Source organism: Lepisma saccharinum, chromosome 8 (assembly GCF_977018435.1).
Source record: "Lepisma saccharinum chromosome 8, izLepSacc3.1, whole genome shotgun sequence".
Lineage (NCBI taxonomy): Eukaryota > Metazoa > Arthropoda > Insecta > Zygentoma > Lepismatidae > Lepisma > Lepisma saccharinum.
In genome coordinates, this window is record NC_139236.1 from 61,298,268 (window position 1) to 61,314,030 (window position 15,763).

At 39.9% G+C, this 15,763-nt stretch overlaps 1 protein-coding gene across 1 annotated transcript in view; it reads left to right on the top strand.

Moving 5' to 3' along the window:
• Positions 1-2,023: 2,023 nt before the first annotated feature.
• LOC145991051 (hexosaminidase D-like) overlaps positions 2,024-15,763 on the top strand; it is a 108,145-nt gene continuing 94,405 nt past the window's right edge. Inside the window, exon 1 of the mRNA XM_083126755.1 lies at positions 2,024-2,105. The gene's annotated coding sequence lies outside the window, so the exon portion shown is untranslated. The remainder of the gene's footprint in view (positions 2,106-15,763) is intronic.

The following is a 15,763-nucleotide window of genomic DNA, read 5'->3' on the forward strand; positions in this document are numbered from 1 at the left end:
AGTATAAGTATAAAAATTAATATATTATTTAATAAGATATTATATTAAAATTTGTTGGTTAGTTTTGAAATTATAATTTGAAAACAAAAATAATTACAAATGTATTTATTAAAATATGAAAATTATTTTTATTTTATATTTTTCACGCACTCTTTCCTTCAACTCCATCTCATAGTTCTTTAGCTTTCTTTAAATTCAATTACTGGGCTCAAGCTTTTACTAACACATATTATGAGTTTAAACTCTACCAATTTATCTTAAAAGAAGATTAAATTGAAAATATCACATTTTTATCTTATTCCCATTTTACGCAACACGTTATAGTTTATTTGGATACATGTGATATTCTTCCAATTATTTTTAAAAAGAAGTCTGTCACATAAATATTTTTGATATGACAATAAGAACAACATGAATACGAATTGATATGCCGCTTAGAAAGGTATACCGTATCGTACCCAAGGTATTGGGTAAGAAGTATAAAGTCTTAGCATAGCAGGTAGCAGAGATAGAAATGCTGAATAAGTAATCAGACAAAGGTCGGGTGATTGACTTGGGAGATGGGTATGGAATGAGTGTTGGAATTGTCATGAGGTGTGATCAATTTGTCGAGAATACGAGAGAGAGTACGGTCTGAGGATTGTGCTAGAGAATCAAAGTGGAGAACGATTATTGGACGATGGTGTGTGATTGAATCGATGTCTGACAGGGAGGTCAGACAAGTGACATTTGAGAGGACAAGTGTGGGAACAACCTTCATCTATTTGTAAGGCAAGTAATATCCTTTTCTAAACCAATCCATATCGGTTCAGTCATGGAGAGTATAAAACCCATATCTAACCTAAGTTAATTTCTATCGCCATTCCTTTAAATGCAACCTCTTGCATTTATCGCATTTAGGCCAAGCGAGTGATAACCATCTGCGAGATGAATGAGAAATAACTACATCACCCAATTCAATCTAGAGGTTCTTGGTTCGATCCCAAACGCAGCATGGGAGTTGCGTTACGATACTTTAAAAACAATAAGTTGCTGACCAAGGCAGATTTATTAAGAAATAAAAACAAGTTTAGTTAAGTTTAGTTCTTCGTCTGAGAAAGACCCTGATACAGGGTTGAAACGTTACTTGTTAAGTGTTTTTATTTCTTAAGAAATCTGCATTGGTCAGCAACATATTGTTTTTAATATGGAAACAAGGCTTAATTATATTACTAAAGGTACACTATTCTCAAACACTTTAGTAAAAATATGTAACTAAAGTAACACTGCTATAAAAATTATAGAATGAAGGGAATCATGGTAATAAATAACAGAATCTATTTTTCAGTACGTACGACTATCATACTAGGGCTTCTTTTGAATAGCCATATGGTTGTTGTAAGTTTTTAATACAGAAGGAGCGAGTAGCGAACAGGAATAGCGTAGCGAGCTACTTTCTGGTAAATGTAGTTGTAGCTAAGCTATATTTTGGAAGAGTAGCTGTAGTTGTAGCGAAGCTACTTATACAATGTAGCGTTCTAATCACTGTACTCAGTATAAGTGGGAAAAAAGTCTCTCTTGGTTGGGATGTCATTCATAACCAGAAGGTGGAATAATTGAAGACGGGGGGGGGGGTTAGCCCTCTTTATAAATCACCGAGATCTCGGATCTTGAAAATTAAACGATTTTTGTGAAATCGCAAGCTATGTGCACTAGGGCCCGGACCGGCCCTGTTTACAAGCCTCCAACGTTGCATTTGTTTGTGTAAACAGCGCAGCTGTGCGGCGATATACGCCCGTGATATCCCAAGGTAAACATTTTATTTTCCCTTCCATCAATTTACAGGGTACAGCTAAAAAAAAGTACATCACATTTTATGAACTCATACGTGTGTACACGTAATTTCAGGACAATGAAACATATGAACTCAAAAGAGATAATAAACCTGTTGGAACACCCATATATGACGGCAATACAAAAGTACTTAAGGACGCTTAAATTTTATGGCGAGATAACTTTGCAGAAATACGTAGCAAGCCACGCAAACGTATTGAATCTTGGAGTACTATTACAGTGGGAAAAACACTACTTTTATTATTGTTGACGATCTACCAAGGATAAATATGGTAAGTTGATTCGGATAGCACTTGTATTTTGAGGGGATGAGCGGCGAGGGGGCTCGCAGATGTCAGTGTTACTAAAAGTCATTTTCTAGCATGCAATTTCGGTTTTTGCCGCAATTCTGTTCAGAAAAAGAATGCATATAAGCTAAAACAAATCGTGGTAAAACTAAAACATAATTATCTATTCTGCTGCTATGGCTCTGTCCGAAAGCTGCAAAGTACATACTTGAAGTGTGGTTTTGACGGAAGTCACCTAGTACAGTTCGAAAGCGCCAAGAACAGAGGCACACAAGTACGCAGCTCTCAGCACAGATGCTCAGGGACGTCGGAACCGAGAGGCAAGGGGGAGGGGGCAACATGCCCCCTCACTCATCAACGAGAGGAGGCAATATGGTATTTTTGCACCCCCCCCCCAGTCGCGCCCTCAAAAAATTAGACTATATTTTTCTAACTTATTTTTGATTCTGAAGAAATTTTGAGAAAATATTTTTACACTCGTTAAATGAACCTGGACTCAAGTTTCTGCTAACAGCAAGAACAGGAAGTACGTGACTATGACAGATCTCTAAGCAGATTACGAATGGCAGTTTGGTCTCTTCAAATAAAGTGGAACGTGAATTGTCTCCCCCTCCCATTTCCCCCTAGGAATTTGCTACTTCTGTTTCCAGTTCCACAGGTGCGCTCGCTTGTAACAATACTCGGGGGATCAGTGGTCGGTGTACTCAGATAATAGATACTACCTGACACATTTCTGCGAAACAGGTGCCGTGGAGGAACCAAATGTCCTTTTACGAATTCCTGGCCTCCCTCTCTCTGCATGCCTCGTGCCCGCAATCTCTTTGGCGGGAGAAGGCTCGACTGGACCTTTGGCATGCAAATGAGCGAATTTATTTCAAATTTTCCTCGCCATTCAAAAAACTTCTTGGATATTTCAAAATATGAAATATTACATCAACTTAGAATTCCTTCTAGAGCATTGACGTGAATTATCATGTAGGTTTCTTTCATTGTTGTCTAGATATTATCAATAGTTTAATGGACTTATGTAATCACAAAACAACAAAACTATTTTCCATTAATTCTTTTACACTTTGTAGTTACAATACTGAAATGCACAGTTATTGTATTTTATTATTAACTTTTGCAAGTGTCGTTCAAGAAAAGACTTTAGATATTAGTAAAAATTTTATTAATAAACTTTACATTATGTGACCTCACATAAAATTATAATTTTTGGAATTCTGAATGATTATAAGCAGTTCCAATTTTTAAATTTAGTCAACACATGTGCGTTAGACAATTATAATCTTCGAAACACGTAAAAAAAATTCTTTTGATTTACTCCGGTGATGTAGTGTCGACTATAGAGCCTATTTCCTCATGTTTGTGTCCAGTCTTTTCGCTCTAATGCCTGAATCCTCTGATTTTTCCGTATCGGATCTGTCTGAAAACTGAGCACAGATACCCGAGAAAAAAATATTTGTTCACAACCTCGTGTTGTAACTAAAAGCCACACAATGATTGTCGCTTTTTATAAGACACTGCCTTTGCTCCATGTTATTCATATCGAAACCGGAAGGGTGAAGTTCCCGCCCGCGACAAGGAAGCACAGAAATGTAAACATTCGGTGAATAGCCCTAGAATATATAGAATAGAATAAATGCAATATTCGTTTAATTAGAGAGTGAAGCCAGGAAGTGGAAATTTTATTTTATTATGAAACAATATAAATTCAGCACAGCATCAAAATTCAATGAAAAGTAAACCAAAAGCAATTACGATAGAGAATGTTATTATATATATGATTAAAATTTGCCACATTCATAGGTATAACAATAGTTTGATATTGAACACAGAGAGTTTTGTAATTAAATATAATGAACATCGAACCATGAAAAGAAACACAAATGTAAAAGCTCACATAATTCTTGGTTTTAACCTTCAACATGTTCTGCCTATTGCTCTTAGGTAGTAGCACTGTGATTTTATAGAACGCCTGTACTTTAGACTAAGCAACAAAAATCTTGGCTTTTCCAGACTTCTGAAATATTTTGGTTGTATATTGTATGCCCCCACCTAGGCCTGGCCCTGGAAGGAGTTAAGATTTGCTTTACCAGCCTTTTCAAGAACCATGTGGCTATTAGAAATTTTGAAAAAAGGAACATAGCGTTTAAAGAGAATTAAGACTAGTATTTTCAATGGATTGTATCATCCTTTAGCTGCTTATTTGGAATAATTTATTGACGGTTCCGAGAACAATTTAATATTACAAAAACTGGCTGTTTACTGTCGATAGCGTAGTGGTTAATGCAGCCGGGTTCGATTCCTATGGAGAGGGGACAATTTCCCCGCTTCGGAACTATATATACACTCAGCTCCAAATAATATGTAATGTTGATTACAATTGACAATATCTGTGACATTCTTGAAAATCCATGACAGTTTCGAAAAGGTTTTTTCTAGCGTCACTTATTTATAAAATCAGATTAACCGCAACGGCAACCGAAAAGCAGTAACTCTCTAGAAAAGGAGCGAGGAGGTAGGCGACGACCGAGACTATTTTGTGGGTGGAGATTCCAATATTATATTTATTTATTTTATTTATTTATTATTTCCATAGGGTTACAATTAAGCCATACAACATTTCATTTTGAACAAAAGTAATACAAATAATGACTTGATGCCCTATATAGTAAAAAAAAATATGCAAAAGCTACATCTAAGGAAAATGTGATGAATTTACATTAGTATATATTGTGTTCTATAGTAACAATGAAATAAAGAAAGTTTGAGAGTTATACACATTTAGAAGAAAAGAAAGTGTAAAGGTGTGTGGGTTTGGATATGAGTGTGTATGGAATTGCTGTTCGAAGTACAGGGATGAAAATTTTAAAATATATGTGTGTGGGTGGGGGATGGTGGGGAGGGGGGGGGGGTAAGCACTGAGTTTGATCTTCGTCGGGAGTGAATTCCAGGTTACCGCTACTAAGCACGAGAAAGACTTCTGACCAAATTTGCTTTTGTTGGGTTTGGGGATTACTAGGTCTCTATGTAAGGACGATCTGGTGTTTCGGGTGCTGAACTCAGAACGGAGCTTAATCCTATGATGCAATGGAGATGATTTGTTATGTATGCTATATTCCTAAATATCACACGCAAATTTCTCTTTTGCGAACGAAAGTTCATTAAACTACCAGGTTAATTACTACTGGAGTCTTCACAGTTGAAAAACCGGCAATGAAACAGGAGAGAAATGTCCCTGTCTATTAATTATTAAAGGTGCAACATCAAAGTAAAATATAACTGAACAGTCTGGCATCTTTAATCAGCCGACAGCCATCGGCAGCAATTTAGAACGATTGTATCCACATGGAATCTTATAACCTGCCACTCATGGAAGCATATACAATACCTACAAGGTAAAATGCTATTCACATGCCTCCCAGTTACATTATCCCCTCTTATACATGGAATATCAATGCAAAACTGAAACCAGACATTTTTTTAAAAATTTTAGTTCTTGCGTTTATGATTCGTAAAAAATACATAACAGTAATTCCACTTCACATTTCTTGATTTTAAGTAGTGTCGATAAGAAAGTTCCTTAAGTTCAAACAGTATAGCCCTCATGATTTTCGAGCTTTGAAAATGCATCCTTTTTTATAAATGATTTGAACATTTAAATGGCCTGTGCACATAGCAAAGTGCTTGTAAGGAACATGCATTAAAATGCCTCCAAGCAAAAATTTGACTTCCCTTGCGCTTGCATCTGATATTTTGAAATCAGGGAGGGGAGGTTTCAGGTTCGGATCCTGGTCACGCATGAGTGTGTTATTGTTGTTGTAGCGTTATCTACTTAATCTAATCATTATTCATTGTCAATATCGCGATGAACTCAAGAAATAAAAATGCGACAAAAATTTTCCCTGGATGTCGACCAGGCTAAATAAATAGGCTATTGAGAGCTAGCTCCATTAGTAGTGTAAGTGTATTGTTTCTACGCAATACTTTGTAGGTATGCATTTGTAGCCTCTGTTTTTTACCAATCGAATATCAGTTTTTGACATATTTTGACAATTTTTTGTCGATGTTTTTGCGTTTAGCGATGTTTTAGTAAAATTTCCCTTTTTTTCCCACTCATACTTGGTAGGTATGCATTTGTAGCCTCTTTTTTTATCAATTGAATATCAGTTTTTGACATATTTTGACAATTTTTTGTCGATGTTTTAGCGTTTAGCGATGTTTTAGTAAAATTTCTCTTTTTTCCCACTCACACTTGGAAGGTATATCACGATCTTACGTGATATAACTTAACCTATCCTTATTTTTTTATTACGTGCTAAACTACACGAGAGCCTCTACATGCTTTGACCTACTTTAGAGTAGACCCAAATGGAGAGTTCACCAACCGAAAGTGAGGCTCGGTGAGGCTCGCCTTAATGGTTTTCTCTTGTAAGGCATAAGCCCCATTTTCTCGCAGTGTTGCCAACACCTCACTCGATCACGATCTTACGTGATATAACTTAACCTATCTTACGATTTTTTTTACGATCTTCAGTGATATAACTTAACCTATCATTTATTCTTTTTATTTGCACACCGAACTGTAGTAGACCCAAATGGAGAGAGTTCACCAACCGAAAGTGGGGCTCGGTGGGGCTCGACTTAATGGTTTGCTCTTGTAAGACACAAGCCTTATTTTCTCGCACTGTTGCCAACATCTTACTCGATCACGATCTTACGTGATATAACTTAACCTATCTTACGATTTTTTTTTACGATCTTCAGTGACCTATCATTTTTTTAATTTGCAGCATCGACATCGGACGACGATCTAAACCAGGCACGGCATTTTTACACACTCTGTAGTTCGTGATGGGTTGCAAAGAGGAAGGTTCGGCGCCTACGAGTATAACTTTCAAATCCGAAGAAATGAGCGTTGGGGTTGTGTTGGTCAGTGTTTGCAGGAAACACATCGTGTGGCAAAATTCGCAGCACGAGTCCGGTACGTCGCAGCAGGAGAATTCAATGCGGATGCTTGGGATGAAATGGGGCAAGCACGCTTCGTTCTCTTGCTGGTCGATCTGGTCGAGGATCAAGCTGAATCCCAATTTCGGAGAAACGACCGCTTTCACGGTGTTTGCTTCGGTTCCAAATTGCCGGGCTCCGAAATTGCGATCTTTCATGTGAAAATAAGAAAAAAGCGTTCGCACGACGTCGACCCACGGTGCGGGAATCTTTACCCAGTTTACGCGCTCGATACGCTCCCGAACGAATGCGGAATCCTTTTTAGGAAAGTAGCGTTCTTTGCTTGCGTCCAGGTTGAGAGAATCGATGTACGTGGCCCAAGACCACACGTGGTGCTGCTGCTGCTCGCTACCCTCTACAATCTGGTGGAAACGAAAATTATCGGGCAGGATCGTCCGTTCGAAGGTTTTGTACTGATTCGATATTCTTTTTTCTGTCCTCAGGAGGCGCAGAAATTGAGTTTTGAACGCGTCAGTTTCGGTTACGTCCTGGTATAAATCTTTCAGGACGTTCAACTTGTTTTCCAGAACCGTATAATGCAACACCAAGTAATTGATGTTGCAGTGTATGATGAAGAACGTTGGGATGATGCAGCAGAATCGATAGATCAGACCCCAGCCGAGAAAGTAATGCGTGTGGAAACGATGCTGGGTCGTCCACGTGAATTCGTTCAGAATGTGGCTGTCGCAGACGGTGTTCGGAAAAATCGTTCGCAGGTACATGGCCGGATCCTTTCCGAAAACCTTCTCGAAAACGTGACGCCAAGCCAGAGCGTTGATGCAATCGCTTTTGAAACTAGCCAGCGGAGCTGACAGATCGAGCTTCCTCCCCAAATCGAATTGAGTCGCGTGCCTTTCCACGAACTCCAAGTAAGCCTTCGCCGTGGGCCACACGATGCTCGTGACGATCTGATCGACCGAGTCCGTGGTGCGATATCCCGTGTCGAAGTATTCGCCCCACGCTTTCTTCAAGATCGTGATCAGAAAATTTCTCTCTCGCACGTCTATGGCGGTCCTCAGCCCTTTAAATTGCACCTCGACGCTGTCGGCCAGCTGCACGACGTATTTTTTCTTGGTCAACGCGAAAAAGTTTTTCAGTACGAATTCGATTTTCACCCGCAGTTCGGGAACCAACCGCTCGTGCAGGTAATCGATCAAGTTAGCCTGATCGCGTTTATGCATGAGGATGAAAAGCGAATCCGTGTCCATGTACATCATGCGCGGTCGCTGGGGTTCGAGGGGAAATTTTCGACCACGTCGCGCGATTTCAGTAGGATGGTTCTCGACAGAAAAGTAACGATGAGTTTTGTAATCACCCCCGCGAAATTCTATATAAAATAACATACCTGAAATTCTATTCACAGTATAGATTGAATTTTTTGAGTTTTGTATTCGCATCCAAGAAATTCTATATAAAATAACATACCTGAAAATTGTATTCACAGTAGATTGAATTCTTGAGTTTTTTGTATTCGCACCCAAGAAATTCTATATAAAATAACATACCTGAAAATTGTATTCACAGTATAGATTGAATTCTTGAGTTTTTTGTATTCGCACCCAAGAAATTCTATATAAAATAACATACCTGAAATTCTATAACACAGTATAGATTGAATTTTTTTTGAGTTTTGTAATCACCCCCAAGAAATTCTATATAAATAAAATTGTATCGCTATATACTAGACTTTTTGATTTCTGTGATTTTGGAGAAAGCAATGGCATCCACCACCAGTTTCAATCTTAAAAATAATAAAACTGAATGTGTTACTTGTGGGAAGCTAATCTCAAGGAACAATTTATCGGTACACAGGTCAAGATGTAGCGAAACAGGTTCAAGAATTAATCGTTCGTTACCTTCTAAGCCTTGTGCTCGATGCGGAAAGATGATCAGCATTGCAAATTTAAGTAAACACCTGAAAATTTGCAAACCATCGATCGAACGAGGAACATTGAAAAGAAAAATCGATGATCCAGAAACGGAAGCTTCCACTTCCAAACAAGTTAAATTATCTAATGAACGCAAACCGATTAGATCTGCATTCAACCGTTATATTCAGGATTTCTCTTTTACTTCGGAACCAGGCTGCGACATTCTTAGTTTCTTGCGTGAAACGAGAACATTCGTGATAAATATTCTAAAAAATAAATTGGAAAATAATTCCATAAAAGTATACGTTGATCTATTTTCCGAATACGAAAAAGTCGATGGTACAACAAGAGTCTTTTATCATCGAACAAAAAACCAGGCTCTTCATTTGGTGGACGTCGATAATTTGGACGAATTTTATTCCGATCTTTCAAATGAGCTGGTTAAGAAACACGACGATTTCGAGGCTAAAGGGTCGGGATGGTCTCTGTGTGGTAGTCCTCACACGTTAACCGTTTACGTGAACCGATTCTCGCCTCTTCGCGCTTCCAGCTACGTTCCTCTTCCACCGTACATTCAACACAAGAGGGCTGTGTTAAATATACAGAACAGCGATAACAAGTGTTTTCTTTGGTGTGTGTTGGCGGAACTTCACCCGATTCATTGGCCAAATCATCCAGAACATGTTTATCATTACAAGCAACATGAACCTGAACTGGAAAATGCAATGGCTGGCATCGAATACCCGGAGACCATTTCTGATATATCAAAATTCGAAGCACGAGATGCAGAAGGAAAACGCTTAATCATCAACGTGTATTCCTATACGTTGGATAAACATGTCGTGGATCCCGTCAGGATAAGCGATGTCGACGATGACGATGCTCGTGTGATTAATCTTCTTCTTATTTCAAACGACAGTGTTCACCATTACTGTCTCATTCGTTCACTATCACGCTTGGTCAGAAGTCAATCAACCAAGTATGCAAACAACATCGAAGTTTGCCCGAGATGTCTAACCACGTTCAACGATCGACAACAATCCGATTATCGAAAATACACCGGACGTCAGATTGCTATCGATAAACTTGCCGAACATAAAATTTATTGCGGCAACAACAGACCGGTTCGAATGTTGATGCCCGAAAAGAACGAAGTGGAAGAATTTAGGATGCACAAGGCGTTGTTGGAACATCCGGCCATCATCGTTGCTGATTTCGAGGAGTTCCTCAAACCACTCTCATACTGCGATCCGGATCCCGAAGTTTCTTCCACCACACCTTACCAGCTTCACGAACCAAACAGTTTCGGTTACGTTGTCGTGCGACAGGATAAAATAGATGAACCGTACGTATACCGAGGACCCGATGCAATCGAACGCTTCTTCGAAAAGATGATCGAGAAGGTTGGGAAAATTGGATGCATGCTGCAAACATCGAAACCGATGCTTCTGTTATCTGTTATCGAACTTCAAAATTACTATGACACTGTCAAGTGTCCTGTGTGCGATAACCACTTCACAGACGACAATCGTAAAGTGTTTCACCATTCGCATACGGACGGTCGCTTCATAAGCGGAATCTGTAATGCATGCAACCTCAAAATCCAAAAACCAAAATTCGTCCCCATATTCTTTCACAATGGTTCTAATTACGACTTTCATCCCTTAATTAGGAAACTCGGATACGACACTCAAAAAATAGATATTCTTGCTCAAAACGAAGAACGATACATCTCTATAAGTAAGAAAGTTATGATTCCTGAGACTAAAAATACCATCGAGATGAGGTTTCTGGATTCATACAGATTTCTCTCTGCCAGCCTGGACGCTCTTGCCAGCAAACTTTTAGACGAACAATTCAAAATTACAAATGCTAGTTTTCCCAACGTAGACATAGAACTCGTTAGACGTAAAGGGATTTATCCTTACGAATATGTTAGTGATAATTCTAAATTTAATGACGACGCTCTCCCACTTCCAAGAGAATTTTACAGCAGACTCAGAGAGAAAGGAATTACGGACGAAGAATACCAACACGCGCAACTCAAGTGGGAGAAATTAGAATGTAGGACACTCGGAGACTACCACGATGCCTACTTAAAATTAGACGTAACGATACTCGCGGATGTTTTCCAAGCGTTCAGGAAAACGGCAACGAATATTTATAAATTAGATGCAGCGTATTTCTACAGCCTACCGGGATTAGCGTGGTCGGCAATGTTATTCCAGACAAAGGTCAAGCTGGAACTGATATCGGACGTGGACATGTTACTTTTCATCGAGAGGGGGATTCGGGGCGGGATGGTACAATGTGTCCAGAGATATGCAAAAGCCAACAACGTGCACATGAAAGAAGATTATGATTCAAATCGAGCATCGAATTACATCTTCTACGTCGACGTTAATAATCTCTACGGACATGCAATGGTACAGAAACTTCCTTACGGGGGATTCGAATGGGCATCAATAGACGTAGAAAATTTCGATGATAGTGAGTATGGCTTCTTCGCAGAGGTGGATATCGAATTCCCCGACCATTTACACGATCTGTTCAGCGATTTACCACCGGCATCCGAGTTCAAATCTTCGCCTCATTCTAATCAATGCAAGCTTTTATTGACTCTAGAGGGGAAAAAGAGATAGGTTGTTCATTACTCGAATCTCCGATTCTTGATCGGAAAGGGTGTTAAGGTAGCGAATATTAGAAGAGTCCTCAGGTTTAAACATTCCGAGTGGCTCAAACCGTACATTGAAACAAACACGCAACATAGGACAGTTGCCACTTCCGATTTAGACAAAGATTTTTTTAAATTGATGAATAACGCGGTGTATGGCAAGACGATGGAAAACGTGCGGAATCATGTAGACGTGAAATTGGTTTCAGATAAAAATAAATGCATGAAGTGGGTGGCCGATCCTAGATTCAAGTCGAGAAAAATTTACAATGAGAATTTGGCACTTTTCAATCTAGATATAAAATTGATGAAATTCAGAAAACCAATTTACGTTGGCGCAACGGTTCTCGACTTGTCGAAACTTTACATGTTCGAATTTCATTATGACGTGATGAAACCCTTCTTCAATGATAAGATATCACTTTTGTACACGGACACCGACAGCTTCATTTACAGCATACAAACACCAAACCTCTATGAAGACATAAAAAATCCTTCCATGCTTGAGTATTTCGATACTTCTGCATATCCTCAACCCAACAGATTTGGGATTCCTTCCCTCAACAAAAAAGTCCTAGGTAAACTGAAAGATGAATGTAACGGTGATATTATTGTCGAGTTCGCGGGTTTGCGTTCGAAAATGTATGCCATGAGAACAGAAAGTAGCGTCACGAAGAAAGCAAAAGGTGTGTGCAAGAATACGGTGGAGAACAAACTCACCTTCCACGATTACATCGATTGCCTTTACTCACAATCGACGATACTAAGTATAGAACAAAGAATCCAAAGTGTAGACCACGTGATTACAACAAACAAAGTTAGGAAAGTAGCATTAGATCCGCATGACGATAAAAGATGTATTTTGTCTTGTGGAATCCACACGTTGCCTTGGAGGCACTATCGTTTAGAAATTAGTAAAAATTGTAGGCAATGCAAATGAGAAAAAAAAACTTTAACTGTCTCACATACACAATAAGTAACTAGCAAGGACAATGAATCTTTTTGGTTTCCGAAAGCAAACCAACATGGAAACTGTACACCGCACGACAGATCTACCTTCCGTGTTAACTAAACTCAACGGTCTACTGATTATTCACCTCAACAGCATTTGGACGAAATTGGATGACGATGTGGGTAAAACCTTTTACGTCTTCAATAACAATTTACATTTCTACGAAATTCCGATCGACGGGAAACTTCGGATCACCGTGAATCCGGAGAACGAAGGGCGAAAAATCAAAATTTCTACCGGCAAGAACATTTTTCGAATGAAGCACGACAAGGTGCTTTCTAACATGGCGTACGATGTGTCTGCAGGAGATTGTCTTTACGTGGAACTCCTCGGAGGTTACGACAAACTCATTCCTCTCTTCGTAGAATTACGAATCACCTATCCTATTATAAACAACCGTTAACAAAATGCCTAACGACATTTTCGGCAACACCAAGCGTGTAGACCACGCAGAAGAGATTCTCATGTTGGATATTCGAATTAAAAAGTTGAGGAGCGATTTGATCGCTTTGCAGGAGACCTTAAACAAAAGTTTAGAGTCGGAGATCGCTACGCTCCAAACGCAATGTCTCGATCCTATTCTGAAAATCGATTCCGAACTGAAAACGCTCATAAAAAATTATGTTGACGTACCTTCTTACGACAACGTTCAAAATATACAGTTGAGCGTGGATTCGCTTCAAAATGATTTGGCCAAATTACAGCAATTTCAATCGAAAAATGAAGATTTGGAAAAATTGAAACTCGAAATCGAAGAACGAACTTCCGCAATCGAAAAGAATTTCTCTGAACTTCAAACCGTCGTGAATGATATCGATGTAGAACGCTTGCATGTCGTCGTTTCCAAATTACAAGAAGAATTCACCAGCACGTTGGAAGAAATTAAATCCAAGTTACAGACTTTGGAAGATACCATGACGAACCTACCATTGTCAGACGAACTGCAGGTCATCGGTAAAAGCGTCGCGAACATAAAAATTCAATTGGAAGCTTATCAAGATTTCGAACACATTCAAACCACCATCGCTACGTTTCAGGCGTCTCTGGAGTTGATCAACGAAGAAATTAAAAATATTCACGCTGAAGCGAGCACGTTGACGAGCATTCAAGACACGTTAAGCACGGTTCAGCAGAAGATGGAATATTTAGAAAATTTGAACGTCGAATCGAACCTTGCTCATTTTCATCACGTACTGGACAACATACAGGGTGACTTGGAATCGTTACGGACGAGCGTACCTTCGAGCGAAGATTTGGAAAAATTGAAAACGGCGGTGACGGCATTATCCGATTCGAGCGACATCAAAAGTTCAGTGAGCGATCTCGAAAGTACGGTGGCCAATCTCCCCACCTCCAAAGAATTACACGCTTTGAAAAGGAACATATCTCGAATGCTGAAACGACTAGAAACGGAAACGGCAAACGTGGAACAGATTCGAGACGAAATTAGTTCGCTGGTGTCGACGCTGCCCACTTCGCAGAGCGTCACGGATCTTCACACGCAGTTTACCGAGATGCGAAGCATCGTGAACGATCTTACCGAGAAAAGCTCGAAATTGAATCAAGTTGAGAACCTTCAGAACATTGTCGTCAACATCAGAGATCAAATTGGAGTGCTGGAATCCACGCAGGAATCGACGCTGGCCTCTTTCGGTGCCAAGTTGCAAGAACTGAACGAAAACTACAAGCAGTTGAACGTGGAAGTGAAAATCAAACCGTCATTTTCTGCCGTAACGGATACCATAGTCGAGCATTTGTTGCCCATCGAAAATAAACTTGGACACGTTCACAGTAATCTGCTCAGCGTCGACACTAAAATCGCCAAATTGTTCACCTTGCAAGCCATCGAAATCAACAGCGTACCCAATCAACAGAGAATCTCCACGTTCGTCGAAGGTAACAAACTGTACATGTTACATCCTTATCATCCGTACTACAAGTTTCTCCTCGATGGCACGATTCAGATAAACAAATTTTCGTACTGGTCTCACGGCAGAAAAGCTAGCGTTCCCACCATGACCTTGATATCGAATCGTGGTGTCCAGAAAGCAGGAAACATTCCTCTGGCACGTTGGAACGAAACGCGCAACATATATGAAATACACGAAGACGAAGATCTTACCGTGTTCGACGTGAGTGCCGGCGATAAGCTGATCATTCAAAACACGAGCGAGGTGCCACCCTCTTTGAATCCCATCACGCTGGTGCTTCTCTTCAAACGTAATCTCTAAAAAAAAATGTCTAGGCAAGCCATCGTCGAAGAATTGCATAAACCTGCACGCCGCAACTACGAACGTTTAGCGGTGGTAACCAAGGGCATCGACGACCTCTGGGAAAGTGACCTCGTCGAGATGAGTAGCGGCAAGTTAAAAAACGTACATAAATTGAACAAGGGCAACAAGTACCTCCTCACCGTCATAGACACATTTTCGAAATTCGCATGGGCTCTGCCTTTGAAGACGAAAACGGGGACATGCGTCACGGAAGCATTCAAGACAATTTTTCGCGAAAGCGGCAGACGACCTCGGTTTCTGCACACGGACAAAGGGAAGGAATTCTACAATGCCGTATTCCAAAAGTTTATTCGGAAACACGACGTTCGACATTACTCGACCTTCAGTGACGTCAAAGCCAGCATCGTGGAAAGATTTAATCGCACTCTGAAATCGCCCATGTGTTCACGCTTTACGCTTCAGGGAAGCTACAAGTGGGTCACCATTCTTCCGGAACTCGTTAACGACTATAATCACACCCGGCACAGAACGATAGGCATGAAGCCAGCTGACGTTACCAAGTCCGACGAGCAGCGATTAATTTCTACCGTTTACTGTCCAAAGTACACACCCACGACAAAAAGAGCTAAATACAAAATTGGAGACCAGCGAACGTTCGACAGGGGTTTCACACGAAACTGGAGCACGGAACTTTTTACCGTGGTTCGAGTTTTACCCGGGAACCGTCACACGTATATAATAAAGGACAGTGGCGGTGAAATTTTATTGGGGCGCTTCTACGAGGAGGAACTTTCTAAAACTAAATACCCCGACACGTACCTTATCGAAAAAGTTTTGCGTAA